This window comes from Triticum dicoccoides, chromosome 4B, assembly GCF_002162155.2.
Source record: "Triticum dicoccoides isolate Atlit2015 ecotype Zavitan chromosome 4B, WEW_v2.0, whole genome shotgun sequence".
Classification (NCBI taxonomy): Eukaryota; Viridiplantae; Streptophyta; class Magnoliopsida; order Poales; family Poaceae; genus Triticum; species Triticum dicoccoides.
In genome coordinates, this window is record NC_041387.1 from 669,430,845 (window position 1) to 669,449,063 (window position 18,219).

At 39.9% G+C, this 18,219-nt stretch overlaps 1 pseudogene; it reads right to left on the reverse strand.

The window, feature by feature from the left end:
* Positions 1-9,732: 9,732 nt before the first annotated feature.
* LOC119293044 lies at positions 9,733-11,099 on the reverse strand (annotated as a pseudogene).
* Between the last annotated feature and the right edge of the window lie 7,120 nt (positions 11,100-18,219).

Sequence of the window (18,219 nt, forward strand, 5' to 3'; positions counted from 1 at the left end):
CTACCAGCAGGCCACTGGGACCAGCCTGTGGACCGAGCAGTATGAGGTTGGCTGCTGCTTCTCTATCTTGCCTCCATCCATCTTTTTCTTTAGCTGTATCACTTTCTCCTTTCTTTGATGTGGCTGATTTGCTTCGGTTTGATATCATCTAGATCTGACTAGTTTGTACTTAGTCACTAGTGATGCACTGCTCTTTTTCCTTGTGATGCTCGAGTACTGAAGAAACTTGGGTAATATGCACTGGTCTTTTGCTTTTGCTCTTGTGAGTTTGGCAAGTGATTGTTTGGGGAGTAGATGTAGTGTGTGCTTATGCTCTTCTGATATTTGCAGGAGTAGTTCATTCTTGGGACATGTTTTAAATCAATAATGTTCCTCATTGTGTTAAATCAAGCATTGCAGAGTACAATATACACACTAGACTGTTTCTGAACGTGTTAAATCAACAATGTGTATGTGTTACTGTATCCTAGTAATTCTGATGTGTCACTGTATCCCAGTAAAGCAAGATGCTTGTTATACTCATGTTCCTGATGATATTGGTGTACACTCAATTTGGTTATTTCTTCTAGTTCTGCTACGAGTTGCTGTGTACTCCTAGTGCTGTAGTTGCTGTGTAGTAATACAGAAATATTAATGCTCAAATATGATGATCTGGCCTGCAGCGCACCTACAGTTTTCATTTCTATGATCAATTTAGAGAGTTGCACATGTTAGTATATTGTATACTAAAAAAAATCCTAGCTAGTGAGAACATTTTAGTCACTCCATGAACACATACTGGTTAGTGTTAGTCATACTATTTATGTACATCTCATTTGCTGTCAATTCTTTCTTATAAGTTATTGGATCCCTCATTGGCTAGTGTTTGATGTCATGTACACATTCTTATTCTTATATGTTCATTCTTTTTTTTGCACAGGTGAAGTGCGAATCCAAGTTCGAAGCTGTCAAGCATATCAACAAAGACTAGCATATTATGTGTTGTAAATGTAGGTAGTAGTAGGCTTATCTGGGCTGTAGTATACTGTAACACTTGTAATAGACCAATGCCGTGTTGTTTTGGACGGATTTCATTTGCTATTTGCATTGTTTGAAATAATGATTGTGTATGTGATTTGAATACCCGTCAAATGGAAACCTGACAAGGGGGTCCAAGTTATAATGGTTGTTTGACAGATTTTGAAATTTTTGATGTGTAGGATCAATTTTGTGATAAGCATGACAAGTGGGACCAATCTGATTGGTGGGACCAGTGGCAAAAAGAAGGACGAAAATAAAAAATCTGTAGACTGTAAAAGGCTGCATCTTAGAAAAAAGGCCGAATTAATGGCCCAAGCCCATGTAGCTACCGAAAATTAACAAGAAAAAGTACATTAAAAGGCCAAATTGTTGGGCTAGGCCCATGTAGAAAATCGAATTGGACCGGGCTGAATCTTGTGCCACATCAGATTGCCACGCTGGATGCCTACGTGGCCTGGGGAGGTTGCTAGTGACCAAAACGCCACAATAGACGTATTTTGGTCATAAACGTCTTCGACCATTCCAGAAGAAAGGTCGCTATAGTCAGTTTACGACCGCCAGCTTTTGACCTTATGTTTTTGGTCACAAAAAGGTCACAAATTGAAAACAGTGACCATTCAGTGACCAATAGTGCTGGTCACAAGTTGACATATTTCTTGTAGTGAACACACCCAATACAATGGTAAATTTTATAGGTGCACTAGTTCGGCGAAGAGATGGTGATACGAGTGCAATATGGGTGGTAGATATAAGTATTTGTAATATGAAATTATAAACACAGCAATGTAACTAATGATAAAAGTGAGCGTAAACGGTATTGCAATTGTAGGAAACAAGGCCTAAGGTTCATACTTTCACTAGTGCAAGTTCTCTCAACAATAATAACATAGATAGATCATATAACAATCCCTCAATATGCAACAAAGAGTCACTCCAAAGACACTAATAGCAGAGAACAAACGAAGAGATTATGATGGGGTATGAAACCACCTCAAAGTTATTCTTTCGGATCAATCTATTCAAGAGTTCATACTAGAATAACACCTTAAGACACAAATCAACCAAAACCCTAATGTCACCTAGATACTCCATTGTCACCTCAAGTATCCGTGGGCATGATTATATGATATGCATCACACAATCTCAGATTCATCTATTCAACCAACACAAAGTACTTCAAAGAGTGCCCCAAAGCTTGTACATGAGAGTCAAGACGAAAACATGTGCCAACCCCTATGCATAGGTTCATGGGCGGAACCCGCAAGTCGATCACCAAAACATACATCAAGTGGATCAACAGAATACCCCATTGTCACCACGGGTATCCCACGTAATACATACATCAAGTGTTCTCCAATCATGAAAGACTCAATCCGATAAGATAACTTCAAAGGGAAAACTCAATCCATTACAAGAGAGTAGAGGGGGACAAACATCATAAGATCCAACTATAATAGCAAAGCTCGCGATACATCAAGATCGTGCCATAGAGGGAACACGAGATAGAACACGAGAGAGAGAGAGAGAGAGAGAGAGAGAGAGAGAGATCAAATACATAGCTACTGGTACATACCCTCAGCCTCGAGGGTGAACTACTCTCTCCTCATCATGGAGATCGCCGGGATGATGAAGATGGCCACCGGTGATGGATCCCCCCTCTGGTAGGGTGCCAAAACAGGGTCCAATTGACTTTTGGTGGCTACAAAGGCTTGCGGCGGCGGAACTCCCGATCTATCTTCGTTCTTGGTGTTTTTAGGGTACGTGGACTTATATATGCGAAAGAAGTCGGTCGAGGGGGTGCTCGAGGGGCCCATGAGACAGGGGGGCGCACCCAGGAGGGGTGGGCGCGCCCTCCTATCTCCTGGCCTCCTCGAGGCTCTTCTGACGTGAACTCCAAGTCTCCCGGATGATATTCTTCCAAAAAATCACGCTGCCGAAGGTTTCATTCCGTTTGGACTCCGTTTGATATTCCTTTTCTTCGAAATACTGAAACATGCAATAAAACAGCAATATGGGCTGGGCCTCCTGTTAATAGGTTAGTCCCAAAAGTAATATAAAAGTGTATAATAAAGCCCGTAATCATTCAAAACAGATAATAAAATAGCTGAATGCTTCATAAATTATAGATACGTTGGAGACGTATCAGCATCCCCAAGCTTAATTCCTACTCGTCCTCGAGTAGGTAAATGATAAAAGAAAGAATTTATGAAGTTTGAATGCTAGCAGGTGCACAAGTTTGATCAATGATAATTTCAATCACCTTTCCTAGCATGATTATATGTCATAACAGTAGTTCATCTCATAAAACTTTTCATGATCAAGTAACAAGCTATTCTCATGTTATAGCATACCATAAAATTTCTTGAAAACTAGCAAACTTCATTCTCAGTCATCAAACGATTGCAATTCGTCTTATTTTCAGGAAGGGTCTATGTCAGAGCTTTGATTTAGGAAACTCCACATACTCAACTATCATATAGTCTTCTACAATTGCTAACACTCACGTGATATTAATGGGTCCAAAGCTTTAATCAAACACAGAGAAAGATAGGGGCTTATAATGTTGCCTCCAAAGGTATTCACCTTTGGGTGATGTCAACAATAATAGTTCATGCTAACTTACATCCAATTGGATATATATATATCAGGATCACCCCAACACAAAGTGCTTGCCAAAGGAGAAAATGAAAAAGGGAAAGGTGAAGATCATCTTGACTCTTGCATAAAGTAAAAGACATAAAGTAAAAGATAGGCCCTTCGCAGAGGGAAGCAGAGGTTGTCATGCGCTTTTAGGGTTGGATACACAAAATCTTAATGCGAAAGAAAGTCAATTTATATTGCCCCTTGTATATGGACCTTTATTATGCAGTCCGTCGCTTTTATTGCTTCCATAACAAGATCGTACAAAGCTTATTTTCTCCGCACTAATAAGTTATGCGTATTTAGAGAGCAATTTTTATTGCTTGCACCGATGACAACTTACTTGAAGGATCCTACTCAATCCATAGGTAGGTATGGTGGACTCTCATGGCAAAACCTGGGTTTAAGGATATTTGGAAGCACAAGTAGTAACTCTACTTGGTGCAAGGAATTTTGGCTAGCATGAGGGGGAAAGACAAGCTCAACATGTTTGAATGATCCATGACAATATACCTTAACTGAGATGTGAGAAAACATAACCCATTATGTTGTCTTCCTTGTCCAACATCAACTCTTTAGAATGTCATACTTAATGAGTGCTCACAATTATAACAGATGTCCATGATAATATATTTATATGTGAAATCTCTCTTCCTTCAATATTCTTTCATGAATTATTCAAATGAGCAATACAGTGCTTGCTAACCTTCAATAAACTACCTCTACTTCTTAGATGTGAAGTCCTTACTCCCCATGGGATAAGCAAATGAAACATATAATATCAGATTTATGACATTCAACTCATTCAACCATTTACTCATAGGATATAAGTGTAGCACATGATCAAATGAAAAACTACTCCAAAAGGATATAAGTGAAGATCAATGAGTAGTTAAATAATTATGTAGCTATATGAAGACTCTCTCTCATTTAAGTATTTCAGATCTTGGTATTGTATTCAAACAGCAAGAAAAGAAAAACAAAATGACATTGCAAGGATAGCACAACTCATGTGAAGAAGCAAAAACTTAGGTTCACCCGATACAAACCGATAATTGTTGAAGAAGAAAGGTGGGATGCCTACCGGGGCATCCCCAAGCTTAGATGCTTGAGACTTCTTGGAATATTATCTTGGGGTGCCTTAGGCATCCCCAAGCTTGAGCTTTTGTGTCTCCTTAATTCCTTTTATATCACGGTTTCCCTAAATCTCAAAAACTTCATTCACACCAAACTCAACAAGACCTCGTGAGATAAGTTAGTATAAAACAATGCAAAACCTTATCATCTTCTACTGTAACAAATCACTAAAATTATTATTCAACATTTAATACTAAATGTCTCTACATATTTAATACTCCTATCCTAAAATAGAATCATTAAAAAAGCAAACATATGCAAACAATGCAAACATAACAGCAATCTGCCAAAACAGTATAGTCTGTAAAGAATGCAAGATTCATCATACTTACCTAACTCCAAAAATTATAAGAAAAATTCTAATCTGTAAAAGATTTATCAGAGCTCAATATGAAAAAATATTCAACATTATATCACTCTCTTACTTTTCTAGGGAATTTTTTGCAACAGCGGTAAACTTTCTGCTTTTTCAAACAGCAACATGTATACTAGCAAAATAAGCAGGGAAAAGGCTATCCTTGACATTTTTATTGAAAATATAAATGCAAAACATTGTTCTAGATAACATCAAGGAAATACTAATAAAGAAAAATAACGCTCCAAGAAAAACACATATCATGTGGTGAATAAAATTATAGCTCCAAGTAAAGTTACCGATGAACGAAGACAAAAGAGGGGATGCCTTCCGGGGCATCCCCAAGATTAGTTGCTTGGTTGTCCTTGAATATTACCTTGGGGTGCCTTGGGCATCCCAAAGCTTAGGCTCTTACCACTCCTTATTCCATAGTCCATCGAATCTTTACCCAAAACTTGAAAACTTCAACCACACAAAACTCAAAACAAAACTCGTAAGCTCCGTTAGTACAAGAAGACAAACCACCACTTTAAGGTATTGTAATGAACTAATTCTTTATTTATATTGGTGTTAAACCTACTGTATTCCAACTTCTCTATGGTTCATACTCTCCGATACTACTCATAGATTCGTCAAAATAAGCAAACAACACAATGAAAACAGAATCTGTCAAAAACAGAACAGTCTGTAGTAATATGTATCAAACCTATAATTCTCGAACTCCAAAAATTCGGAAATAAATTGTTGGACCTGAGGATTTTGTCTGTTAATCACCTGCAAAAATAATCAACCTAAAATCACTCTCCAGTAAAAAATGGCAGCTAATCTCGTGAGCGCTGAAGTTTCTGTTTTTTACAGCAAGATCATAAAGACTTCACCCAAGTCTTCCCAAAGGTTCTACTTGGCACAAACACTAACTAAAACATGAGACCACGTCTAACCAGATGCTAGATGAATTTTATTCCTAAACAGGAACAAAAAGCAAAGGACAAAAATAAAGTTGGGTTGCCTCCCAACAAGCGCTTTTCTTTAATGCCTTTTTAGTTAGGCATGATGATTTCAATGATGCTCACATAAAAGATAAGAGTTGAAGCATAAAGAGAGCATCATGAAGAATATGACAAGCACATTTAATTCTAACCCACTTCCTATGCATAGGGATTTTGTGAGCAAACAAGTTATGGGAACAATAATCAACTAGCATAGGAAGGTACAACAAGCATAGCTTCAAAATTTTCAACACATAGAGAGGAAACTTGATATTATTGCAATTCCTACAAGCATATATTCCTCCATCATAATAATTTTCAGTAGCATCATGAGTGAATTCAACAATATAACCATCACCTAAAACATTCTTTTCATGATCTACTTGCATAGAATTTTTATTACTCTCCACATAAGCAAATTTCTTCTCATGAATAATAGTGGGAGCAAACTCAACAAAATAACTATCATGTGAGGCATAATCCAATTGGAAACTAAAATCATGATGACAAGTTTCATGGTTATCATTATTCTTATAGCATACAAGTCATGACAATAATCATCATAGATAGCAACTTTGTTCTCATAATCAATTGGAACCTCTTCCGAAATAGTGGAATCATCACTAAATAAAGTTGACACTCTTCCAAATCCACTTTCATATTCATCACAATAAGATTCAACATCCTCCAAAATAGTGGGATCAATACTACCTAAAGTTGACACTCTTCCAAACCCACTTTCATCAATATAATCATCATAAATAGGAGGCATGCTTTCATCATAATAAATTTGCTCATCAAAACTTGGGGGACTAAACATATCATATTCATCAAGCATAGCATCCCCAAGCTTGTGGCTTTGCATATCATTAGCATCATGGGTATTCAAAGAATTCATACTAACAACATTGCAATCATGCTCATCATTCAAAGATTTAGTGCAAAACATTTTATAGATTTCTTCTTCTAGCACTTGAGCACAATTTTCCTTACCATCATTCTTACGAAAGATATTAAAAAGATGAAGCGTATGAGACAAACTCAATTCCATTTTTTTGTAGTTTTCTTTTATAGACTAAACTAGCTAGTGATAAAACAAGAAACAAAAAGATTCGATTGCAAGATCTAAAGATATACATTCAAGCACTCACCTCCCCGGCAATGGCTCCAGAAAAGAGCTTGATGTCTACTACACAACCTTCTTCTTGTAGATGTTGTTGGGCCTGCAAGTGCACAGGTTTGTAGGACAGTAGCAAATTTCCCTCAAGTGGATGACCTAACACTACAAGAAATATGTCAACTTGTGACCACCACTATTGGTCACTGAAAGGTCATTGTTTTTCATTTGCGACCTTTTTTTGACCAAAACTTGAAGGTCAAAAGCTGGTGGTCGTAAAATGAAATTAGTGACCTTCTTTGTGATATGTAAAAGGTCATTGGTTCTTTGACCAAAATTTTGGTCACTAGCAGCCTCCCCAAGCCACGTAGGATCCAGCGTGGCAAGCTAACGTGGATAAGATTCAGCCCGGTCCGATTCGATGTTTATATGGGCCAAGCCCATTAATTCAGCCTTTTTAGAATATTTTTTCCTTATTAATTTGGTCGACTACATGGGCCAAGCCCACAGTTTAGCCTTTTTATTTCTGGCCTATGACCTCTTATAATGCATTTCTTATTAGTTTTCGTCCTTCCAAAAAAATATTGTTTGGGCCAAGCCCACAGTTTAGCCTTTTTATTTCTGGCCCATGACCTCTTATAATGCATTTCTTATTAGTTTTCGTCCTTCCAGAAAAATATTGTTTGGGCCATGGCCTTTTCATCCCATACCATGTTTGTACCACCTTGGTATGTCTCGTGGCCTATTCAGGCCCGGTACTATCATGGCAATTGAGTAATTTTCACAATCAAACATTAAAGCAACATGTACACAGGGAATACAAAATTTCATTACACAGGAATACAATGTCTACATAATTTGCCTGTAGGAGCACATCTGGTACTATCCTAACAATGTCTTCATTGCTCCCTCTGATGGGCAAGTTCTCCAGGTGCGACAACTTGAATTCCTACAAGAACAGAACATTACATGAATACATCAATCAAGGAGGAAACAGTAAAACAGGCTGAAAGCATCACACATACAAATAATAACATCATACATTAATGTATAACATAATAAAAAATATCTATAACCAGGGCTATTTCTAGCCAACCTGTGTGCATGAATCATAATAGATCAAGCAAAAGACGTATAACCATTAGCAAGCAGCAAATATTAGTGAAAGGGGACAATTTCTAGTACTCGTCATTTTTGCAAAGTGAGCAAGAACGATGATATTTTCCTACACATACTTTCTGACTTTTTCTTAGTCATATGGTGATCTGCTCACTCCAATTCTATCTACTCAACCCATTCGCATGCAACATGGATAATCAACTAGCCTCATCATTTGAAGCATCTAGTCAAATAAGGAATTGGAATGCAACATGGATAACTATGCCCTATGAAACAGTACATCAAAGTAAATAAGGAACTGGTATAGAACACCAACTCAATCACCTTCACAACAATGAAATCATGAATAATTCTTCTATTTAATTGAAGTTCTCTAAACTTCTCCCCCCATTGAAAGCAGTCTACAAAATAATTGAGAACAAGGTCAGCGCCAAAATATTTCAAACCATATAATTTCTTGCTAATCTCATATACTGTTATTCAAAATAAAGATGTACTTTGCTGTAAGATTTTAACGCTAGTACACAAGACATAAAAAGGTACCAGCAATCCTTAGTGATCTGAAGCAGCAGCACGAAATTTAAACACAGACAATGCATGCCATAGTAATAGCAGCACAAATAGAGAAATGCAAAAGGCACCTCATACTAGCATGGTGATCTTCGGCGCAAATTTTAAGCTCTGTTTCATGTAGATAATTTATTTGGTTTCAGTAAACAACAGCATGGAGTATATATGAAGGGTTATTGGTTGCATAACAGCTGAATTGATCCTCTACTAGTACCTAGAAATCATATGCAACTCTATTTTTGCTCTAGCCCAGCCAGAAGATCATAAAAGAAATCGTAAGTATCTGGTGCATTTGACATAATAAAGCTGCTCCCGAACAAACAGAAGTTCTGCATCTTCACATCCCAATTGAGGAGCTCTGTGGGATAACCTACCCTGAGGAGCTCGCCGCGGGATCTTCTCCATGGCCAGCCCCCTTCTTTCACAACACCAGATTGGCCTCTTCACGAAACTGCAAAAATAAATGCACACACACATCAGATTGGGGGAGACGAGGGGAGGAAGAAGAAGAGAAGAGGAGGAGGAGGGATGTGTATGCAAGTGTATAAGCATCAAGCATGAGATACTTTTCAAATTACTATGAACATTCTTAGTTTCTGGCAGGGGTATATGTAGATGTTGGCATTAATTGAAAAAAATGGATATGAACAAGAAGGCACTGCTGCACAATAATGAATGAGAACAATTAGCTACTGGCAGGGGTATATGGCTGCACCATCGGTCAATGCAGGACACTGCCAACAATGTAAATGCAATAGCAACCTTTCTGACGTTTGAGAGCACTCTCACTGTGCTATAGTTAACTGCATTTTCATTTTCAACAAACACTTATGGAGCACTTAGTTCTAAATAGCAGTCATGAAACTAGGAGACCCATCTATCTGAGATCTTGCACGCAAGCTAGCTAGTTGCACTTGCACCACTAGTTAAAGTTGGTTTTAACATTCATCAACATACATGCTCACTGTACTCTGGATTAATGTACAAGCATTAGTGAACCAATGTTAGAGAGTGAGATCAAACAAACAAAGCATATGAGAGCACGACATTTATAGTACAAGCATGAAAATCAAAACAGCAGAACTCCAGTTTGACCACTACAATTATAGATACCAACAATGGCTACCTATTGAGCAATTTGATTTCATTTAAATGCAACTAGGGAAAAACATGAGGTAAGCATGCTTGTGGATGCCACCTTGCCCTGATGCATTTATGTCTTAACCAGCTTCATACACTAATAATGTTGTCATGTATTATGCTGTGTGGTGTGCTACGCCCAAACAGTGAATTACCTCTATAGTCCTTGTGTTCAGGGTCAACATAGGAATCAGGGAGCACAAAAAGAACACCAGGAATCCCTGCGGCACAACCAACAGATGTACTTAGGCATGCTCCCATCTACCGAAAGGAGAAGCAGACATGTTTGTTAGCTCTGGTAATTTTACATGTGGATAACACGAAAACATTCAAGCTTGATGGCCGTCTCCTCGTCAATCTCGCACCCGAACCCGAAGTAGCGTTGGCATGAGACGTTGTAAATCTTCCTCTTGGCCTCCTCCTTGCTGCTACACATTCAGAGACAGAGCAACGTCATATCTTCAGGCTTGCATGAACAGTACTTGACAGAAAGCAACACTGAGCTAGCCTCCCAGCACAAAGAAGACTCAATTTTGTAGTCTTTGTCACTCATTTCCGAGTAGCGAGAGAGTCTGACTGAGCCGCTCTGGCAACGGGACGGAGGCCGGATGGATGGACGGGTACCTTCTGAGGACCTTGGCGAGGGTGTGGATGTAGCAGTCGATCATCTCGTGCTTGGAGGCGCCCTCGCCGCCGGGCTTGTCCATGACGATCAACCAGTGCTCGTAGTCGCAGCCCGGGAATAGCAGCGCCATCTCCGTGGGCGCCCGGTCCCCGGCCCCGCAGCCGCCTCGCGCGGGGGAGTACCCGACGGCCCCCGGCCGCCGCTCCATGCCCCTGGCGCCCCCGACGCCGCGGAAGAGGAGCGACGAGGAGGCGACGGCCGTACAGCGCAGCATCTCCTTCGCCGCCACCGGGGCGCGCGGGATGGACCAGGGGGAGGCGAGGAGGTGGGAGATGAGGAGGCGGGGGAGAGCAGCCTGTGGGCCATGGAAGCGGTGGCGACGGCCATGGAGAGAGATAGGGAAAGGGGAATGGGGAATTCGGGATCGAGCCGGCACAGAGACCTATGTGGGTTTAGGAGTGGAGGGGAGGGGAGGGTGCAGATAGATCCGAGGCTGGGGTGTCCGGATCTGACTCGAGTAGGAGCAGGAAGGCATGCTACGGTGGAGAGGGGTGGTCGTCGCCGGCTGGGATCGAGAGGAGGCGACGGTGGAGGGACTTGCAGTCAAGGTGCGATATGGGGCGACGGCGGAGGGACTTGCAGGCAAGCTGTAAGAGGCAGCGAGGTGTGATCGAGGAAAGGGATAGAAGTGGATCGGGGAGGCGGCGGCGGGGATCGGAGGGAGCGAGGGGCTGACGGTTGTGGGAGAGAAGGGGACGCGAGGAAGAGAAGAGCCGGCTGTGTTAGGGTTACGTGGGTGAGAGGATGAGGGGGTGAGGGCTCCCGTTGAATGCTCGCAGATCCAACGGTGTTTGAGCATGATCCGCGTGATATGTCTATTGACCAATCACAACGCATCAAAGAATTTAAAGAGTTCAAAATGAGTTTTTTTTAAAATACCTATCAAATATATGTTCAAATGATATCATATTTTTCACAAGTTTACATCTTGGATTGGCAAACAATATTGACAAAGGGAGTTTTTATTTTTTTAACACGGAAAATCAATTTTCCATTTTTCTAGTGCCCAAAGTAAGATTTTTTGTGAAGGACCTATAATATGTTTGTTGTAAAATTGGACCACATCAATTTTCAAAAACACTAGGCCATGTTTAATGCACAATTGACTAAATGGTTGGGTGTCAAAATTTTGATCCACCTCTGGTGAAAAAGACAAATTCCCCCCGATTCAGGAGGAAGCGGGTCAAATTTGAAATACAGCTGCCTCATAGTTTGCTCTTTATTTTTTCAAAAAATCATTTCTAGGTACATAAGTATCTATTTAATCAGAGAAACACCAAAAAAATTCCAAGATTCAACCACTAGCTACGAACGGTCAAGCCCGCCGTTTTGACCGCATTTTGAAACGGGCATAAAAAATTCAAAAAAAATCAAAAAATTGGAAAACCTTCGCATTTTGTCATTATATATGACCAAGTTTTCAGGAAAAATAATAATGTTGTAATAAGGCAATTATTTAAAAAAATTGTTCTTAGAAATGAGCTGTCATGTGTGGAGATTCATGGCTTTCAAGCCAAATGATCAATCTTATGACCACATTCATGGCATAGTTTGTTTGAATGATCTCATATTGTGCACAAGGGTGCATGTTGGAATGACAAACGATTTTTCCTAAGAAAGTTTTCATTTTCTTTTGCACGAAAAAATCATTTTCCATTTTTCGAGTGCCCAAAATGACGTTTTTTTTGTGAAGGACCTACCATATATTTGTTGCAAAATTGGACCAAATAAAATTTCTAAAATATAGGCCATATTTAATGCACAATTGACCAAATGGTTGGGTGTCATAAGTTTTGATCCACCTCTGGTGAAAAAGACAAATTCCCGTCGATTCAGTTGGAAGCGGGTCAAATTTGAACTGCAACTGCCTCATAGTTTGCTCTTTATTTTCTCAAAAAAATATATTTCTAGGTACATAAGTATCTATTTAATCAGAGAAACACCCAAATTTTTCCAAGATTCAACCACTAGCTAGGAACGATCATGCCCGCCGTTTTGACCGCATTTCGAAACGGGCAAAAAAATTCAAAAAAAATCAAAACATTGGAAAACCTTCGCATTGTGTCATTATATGTGGCCAAGTTACCAGGAAAAATAATAAACTTGTACTACGATAATTATTTTTAAAAAATGTTCTCAGAAACGAGCTATCATGCGTGAAGATTCATGGCTTTCAAGCCAAATGATCAATCTTATGGCCACATTCATGGCATAGTTTGTTCAAATGATCTCATATTATGCAAAAAGGTGCATCTTGGAATTCCAAACAATGTTGCCTAAGGGAGTTTTCATTTTCTTTGCACGGAAACATCATTTTCCATTTTTTGAGTGCCCGAAATGAGTTTTTTTATGAAGGACCTACCATATATTTGTTTCAAAATTAGACCTAATCAATTTTATAAAATACTAGGACATATTTAATGCACAATTGACAAAATGGTTGGGTTTCAAAAGTTTTGATCCACCTCTGGTGAAAAAGATAAATTTCCACCGGTTCAGTAGGAAGCGGGTCAAATTTGAACTGCAGCTACCTTATTGTTTGCTCTTTATTTTTTCCAAAAATCATTTCTAGTTACATAAGTATCTATTTAATCAGAGAAACACCCAAAAAAATCCAAGATTCAACCACTAGCTAGGAACGGTCATGCCCGCCGTTTTGACAGCATTTTGAAACGGGCATAAAAAATTCAAAACAAATCAAAAATTGGAAAACCTTCGCATTGTGTCATTATATGTGACTAAGTTTCTAGGAAAAATAATAAACTTGTAATACGACAATTATTTTTAAAAAGTGTTCTCATAAATGAGCTATCATGCATGAAGATTCATGGCTTTCAAGCCAAATGATCAATCTTATGGCCACATTCATGGCATAGTTTGTTCAAATGATCTCATATTGTGCACAAGGGTGCATCTTGGAATTCCAAACAACGTTGCATAAGGGAGTTTTCATTTTCTTTGCACGGAAAATTCATTTTCCATTTTTCGAGTGCCCGAAATGAGTTTTTTTTGGTGAAGGACCTACGATATTTTTTTTTGCAAAATTGCATCAAATCATTTTTGTAAAATACTACGACATATTTAATGCACAATTGACAGAATAGTTGGGTGTCAAAAGTTTTGATCCACCTCAGGTGAAAAAGACAAATTCTCGTCGGTTTAGTAGGAAGCGGGTCAAATTTGAACTGCAGCTGCCTCATAGTTTTCTATTTATTTTTCCAAAAATCATTTCTAGTTACATAAGTACCTATTTAACCATAAATACATGGTTTGGTGGCGATACGTCGAGGTTTGGACAGTGGCCGAGGGCCCCAATTCTAGAGCGCGTAAACTCGCATGCCCGCCGCATGGTCACCGCATGACCTAGGCGTTGCCATGTGTTCTGGGCGGCCTAGGCATGTCTAGTGGGTTGGGCACTTCCCAGGTCGGTGCTAGAAACAAAATCACAACATAACATTCTCACGAGGAGACCGATCGATGGTCAAACATGAATAAGTAGCCAAGTGTTTGATTAGCAGTATAGGAAATGCACGTGGCTAATGGGCGTGAGTTTTGGCTGAGGATGATTAGTTACTTAGAAGACTGTCTTCACAAATTTTCAGCTCAAAAGGAGGAGCCTAGGTGGTACTTGCTTTGCAAAGTACCACACTGGACATAAATACGAATGTTGAAGCTGGGCTCAAAATAATGAATGGATTGAGCTGGCATCTGGTGGAGGATGGTTATTTGGGCATAGGAAAGCACTGTAGAAAATGGATACCATTTGGACATGCCAAAGTGGTACTTCCTTCACAAAGTGTTTTTCTGAACAGAATAGGAAAATGAATATTTTGAATTATTTATGAACTAGGCAAGGAAGGTTTTTTACATATTTGCTGAAGATTTGACCCAAAGAATTTATGAGATTTTTTTGGGAATTTTGGTAATGACAGAAATATAGGTTGCTTCACAACCTAGGGCAAAAACTGCCACATGGACATGACACATAGGCAAAACTGATGAGGTGGCGCCTAGTCATAGCACTAAGTACTAATGCATCCACGTTCACAACCTCATGACCATTTATATTGGTCGTAATCAGGTAGAAATAAGGTCATGGACCACTCTTGTCTACTTTATGACCATTTGGTGTAAGGCAATTCAGGGTTTGAGCCCTTCCAAGCGAAATGGCCGTGGATTTACGACCAATTCAGCTAGGGTCACTAAGAGAAGGTCACTAGTTGACATATTTCTTGTAGTGTAAGGTTTATCAATCCGTGTGAGGCGTAGGATGAAGATAGTCTCTCTCAAACAACCCTGCAACCAAATAACAAAGAGTCTCTTGTGTCCCCAACACACCCAATACAATGGTAAATTGTATAGGTGCACTAGTTCGGCGAAGAGAGTGTGATACGAGTGCAATATGGATGGTAGATATAAGTATTTGTAATCTGAAATTATAAAAACAGTAAGGTAACTAATGATAAAAGTGAGCGTAAACGGTATTGCAATGGTAGGAAACAAGGCCTAAGGTTCATACTTTCACTAGTGCAAGTTCTCTCAACAATAATAACATAGATAGATCATATAACAATCCCTCAATATGCAACAAAGAGTCACTCCAAAGACACTAATAGCGGAGAACAAACGAAGAGGTTATGGTAGGGTACGAAACCACCTCAAAGTTATTCTTTCGGATCAATCTATTCAAGAGTTCGTACTAGAATAACACCTTAAGACACAAATCAACCAAAACCCTAATGCCACCTAGATACTCCATTATCACCTCAAGTATCCATGGGCGTGATTATATGATATGCATCACACAATCTCAGATTCATCTATTCAACCAACACAAAGTACTTCAAAGAGTGCCCCAAAGCTTCTACTGGAGAGTCAAGACGAAAACGTGTGCCAACCCCTATGCATAGGATCATGGGCAGAACCCGCAAGTCGATCACCAAAACATACATCAAGTGGATCAATAGAATATCCCATTTTAACCACAAGTATCCCACGTAAGACATACATCAAGTGTTCTCACATCATTAAAGACTCAATCTGATAAGATAAATTCAAAGAGAAAACTCAATCCATTACAAGAGAGTAGAGGGGGAGAAACATCATAAGATCCAACTATAATAGCAAAACTCGGGATACATCAAGATCATGCCATAGAGGGAACACAAGAGAGAACACGAGAGAGAGAGAGATCAAACACATAGCTACTGGTACATACCCTCAACCTCGAGGGTGAACTACTCCCTCCTCGTCATAGAGATCGCTGAGATGATGAAGATGGCCACCGATGATGGATCCCCCCTCCGACAGGGTGCCGGAACAGGGTCCCGATTGACTTTTGGTGGCTACAAAGGCTTGCGGCGGCGGAACTCCCGATCTATTTTCGTTCTCAGTGTTTTTAGGGTACGTGGACTTATATAGGCGAAAGAAGTCGGTCGGGGGGTGGGGGTGCTCGAGGGGCCCACGAGACAGGGGGCGCGCCCAGGAGGGGTGGGCGCGCCCTCCTATCTCCTGGCCTCCTCGAGGCTCTTCCGACATGAACTCCAAGTCTCCCAGATGATATTCTTCCAAAAAATCACGCTGCTGAAGGTTTCGTTCCGTTTGGACTCCGTTTGACATTCCTTTTCTTTGAAATACTGAAATAGGCAATAGAACAACAATGTGGGTTGGGCCTCCGGTTAATAGGTTAGTCCCAAAAGTAATATAAGTGTATAATAAAGCCCGTAATCATTCAAAATAGATAATAAAATAGCATGAATGCTTTATAAATTATAGATACATTGGAGACGTATCAAGCATTTTAAATTATCCCTGTCCTTTGAGAACTTCTGGTTGCTTTCTGGTGAGACACTGAGTGAATGTCTTCTGAGCATTTTCAATTATTCCTGTCCTTTGAGAAGTTCTGGTTGCTTTCTGGTGTGACACTGAGTGAATGTCTTATGAGAATTTTCAATTATTCCTCTCCTTTGAGAAGTTCTAGTTGCTTTCTGGTGAGACAATGAGTGAATGTCTTCTGAGCATTTTCAATTATTCATGTCCTTTGAGAAGTTCTGGTTGCTTTCTGGTGAGACACTGAGTGAATGTCTTCTGAGCATTTTAGCACATGCTATGTGGGTGAAATTATGATACCATGCCAAGTTTCAATGTTTTCAGAGTTCATTAGTAGTGATTTTTAATTTCAGGGTCATTTAGCTCAAAAAAATCATAAAATCCATGAAAAATAGCAAATGGAGTTGGAAAATGGTTGACAATTGATGATGTGGCTTTGAATGGTGCACACTAAACACACAAAAAGTCTGGAGTTGTAATAGATGAGTTTTCGTGTGAAACCCTGATACTTCGAAAGATATTGTCCAGTTTGTACACGAAGTGCATCCAGTTTTTGTCGAAACTCGTATTGCTGTTTTTTTGCCTATTTCAGTATTTCGAAGAAAAGGAATATCAAACGGAGTCCAAACGGAATGAAACCTTCGGGAGCGTGATTTTTGGAACGAACGTGATCCAGAGGACTTGGAGTGCAAGTCAAGAAGCAGCCGAGGCCTCCACGAGATAGGAGGGCGCGTCCCCCTCCCTTATAGGGAGCGCCCCATGTCTCGTGGGGCCCCTCGGGCGTCCACTGACGTACTTCCTCCTCCTATATAAGCCTACGTACCCCAAAAACATCCAGGAGGCAACCGAAACACAATTTCCACCACCGTAACCTTCTGTATCCGCGAGATCCCATCTTGGAGCCGTCGCCGGCGTTCTGCCGGAGGGGGAATCCACCACGGAGGGCTTCTACATCAACACCATAGCCCTTTCGATGAGTTGTGAGTAGTTTACCACAGACCTATGGGTCCATAGTTATTAGCTAGGTGGCTTCTTCTCTCTTTTTTGATCTCAATGCAATGTTCTCCCCCTCTCTTGTGGAGATCTATTTGATGAAATCTCGCATTCCGTGTGTTTGTCGAGATCTGATGAATTGTGGGTTTATGTTCAGATTTATCTATGGATAATAATTGAATATTCTCTGAATTCTTTTATATGATTGAGTTATCTTTGCAAGTCTCTTCGAATTATCGGTTTGGTTTGGCCTACTAGATTGATCTTTCTTGCCATGGGAGAAGTGCTTAGCTTTGGGTTCAATCTTGCGGTGTTCTTACCCAGTGACAGAAAGGGTTGCAAGACACGTATTGTATTGTTGCCATCGAGGATAAAAAGATGGGGTTTATATCATATTGCTTGAGTTTATCCCTCTACATCATGTCATCTTGCTTAATGCGTTACTCTATTCTTATGAACTTAATACTCTAGATGCATGCTAGATAGCGGTCGATGTGTGGAGTAATAGTAGTAGATGCAGGCAGGAGTCGGTCTACTTTTTATGGACGTGATGCCTATATACATGATCATGCCAAGATAACATCATAATTATTCACTTTTCTATCAATTGCTCGACAATAATTTT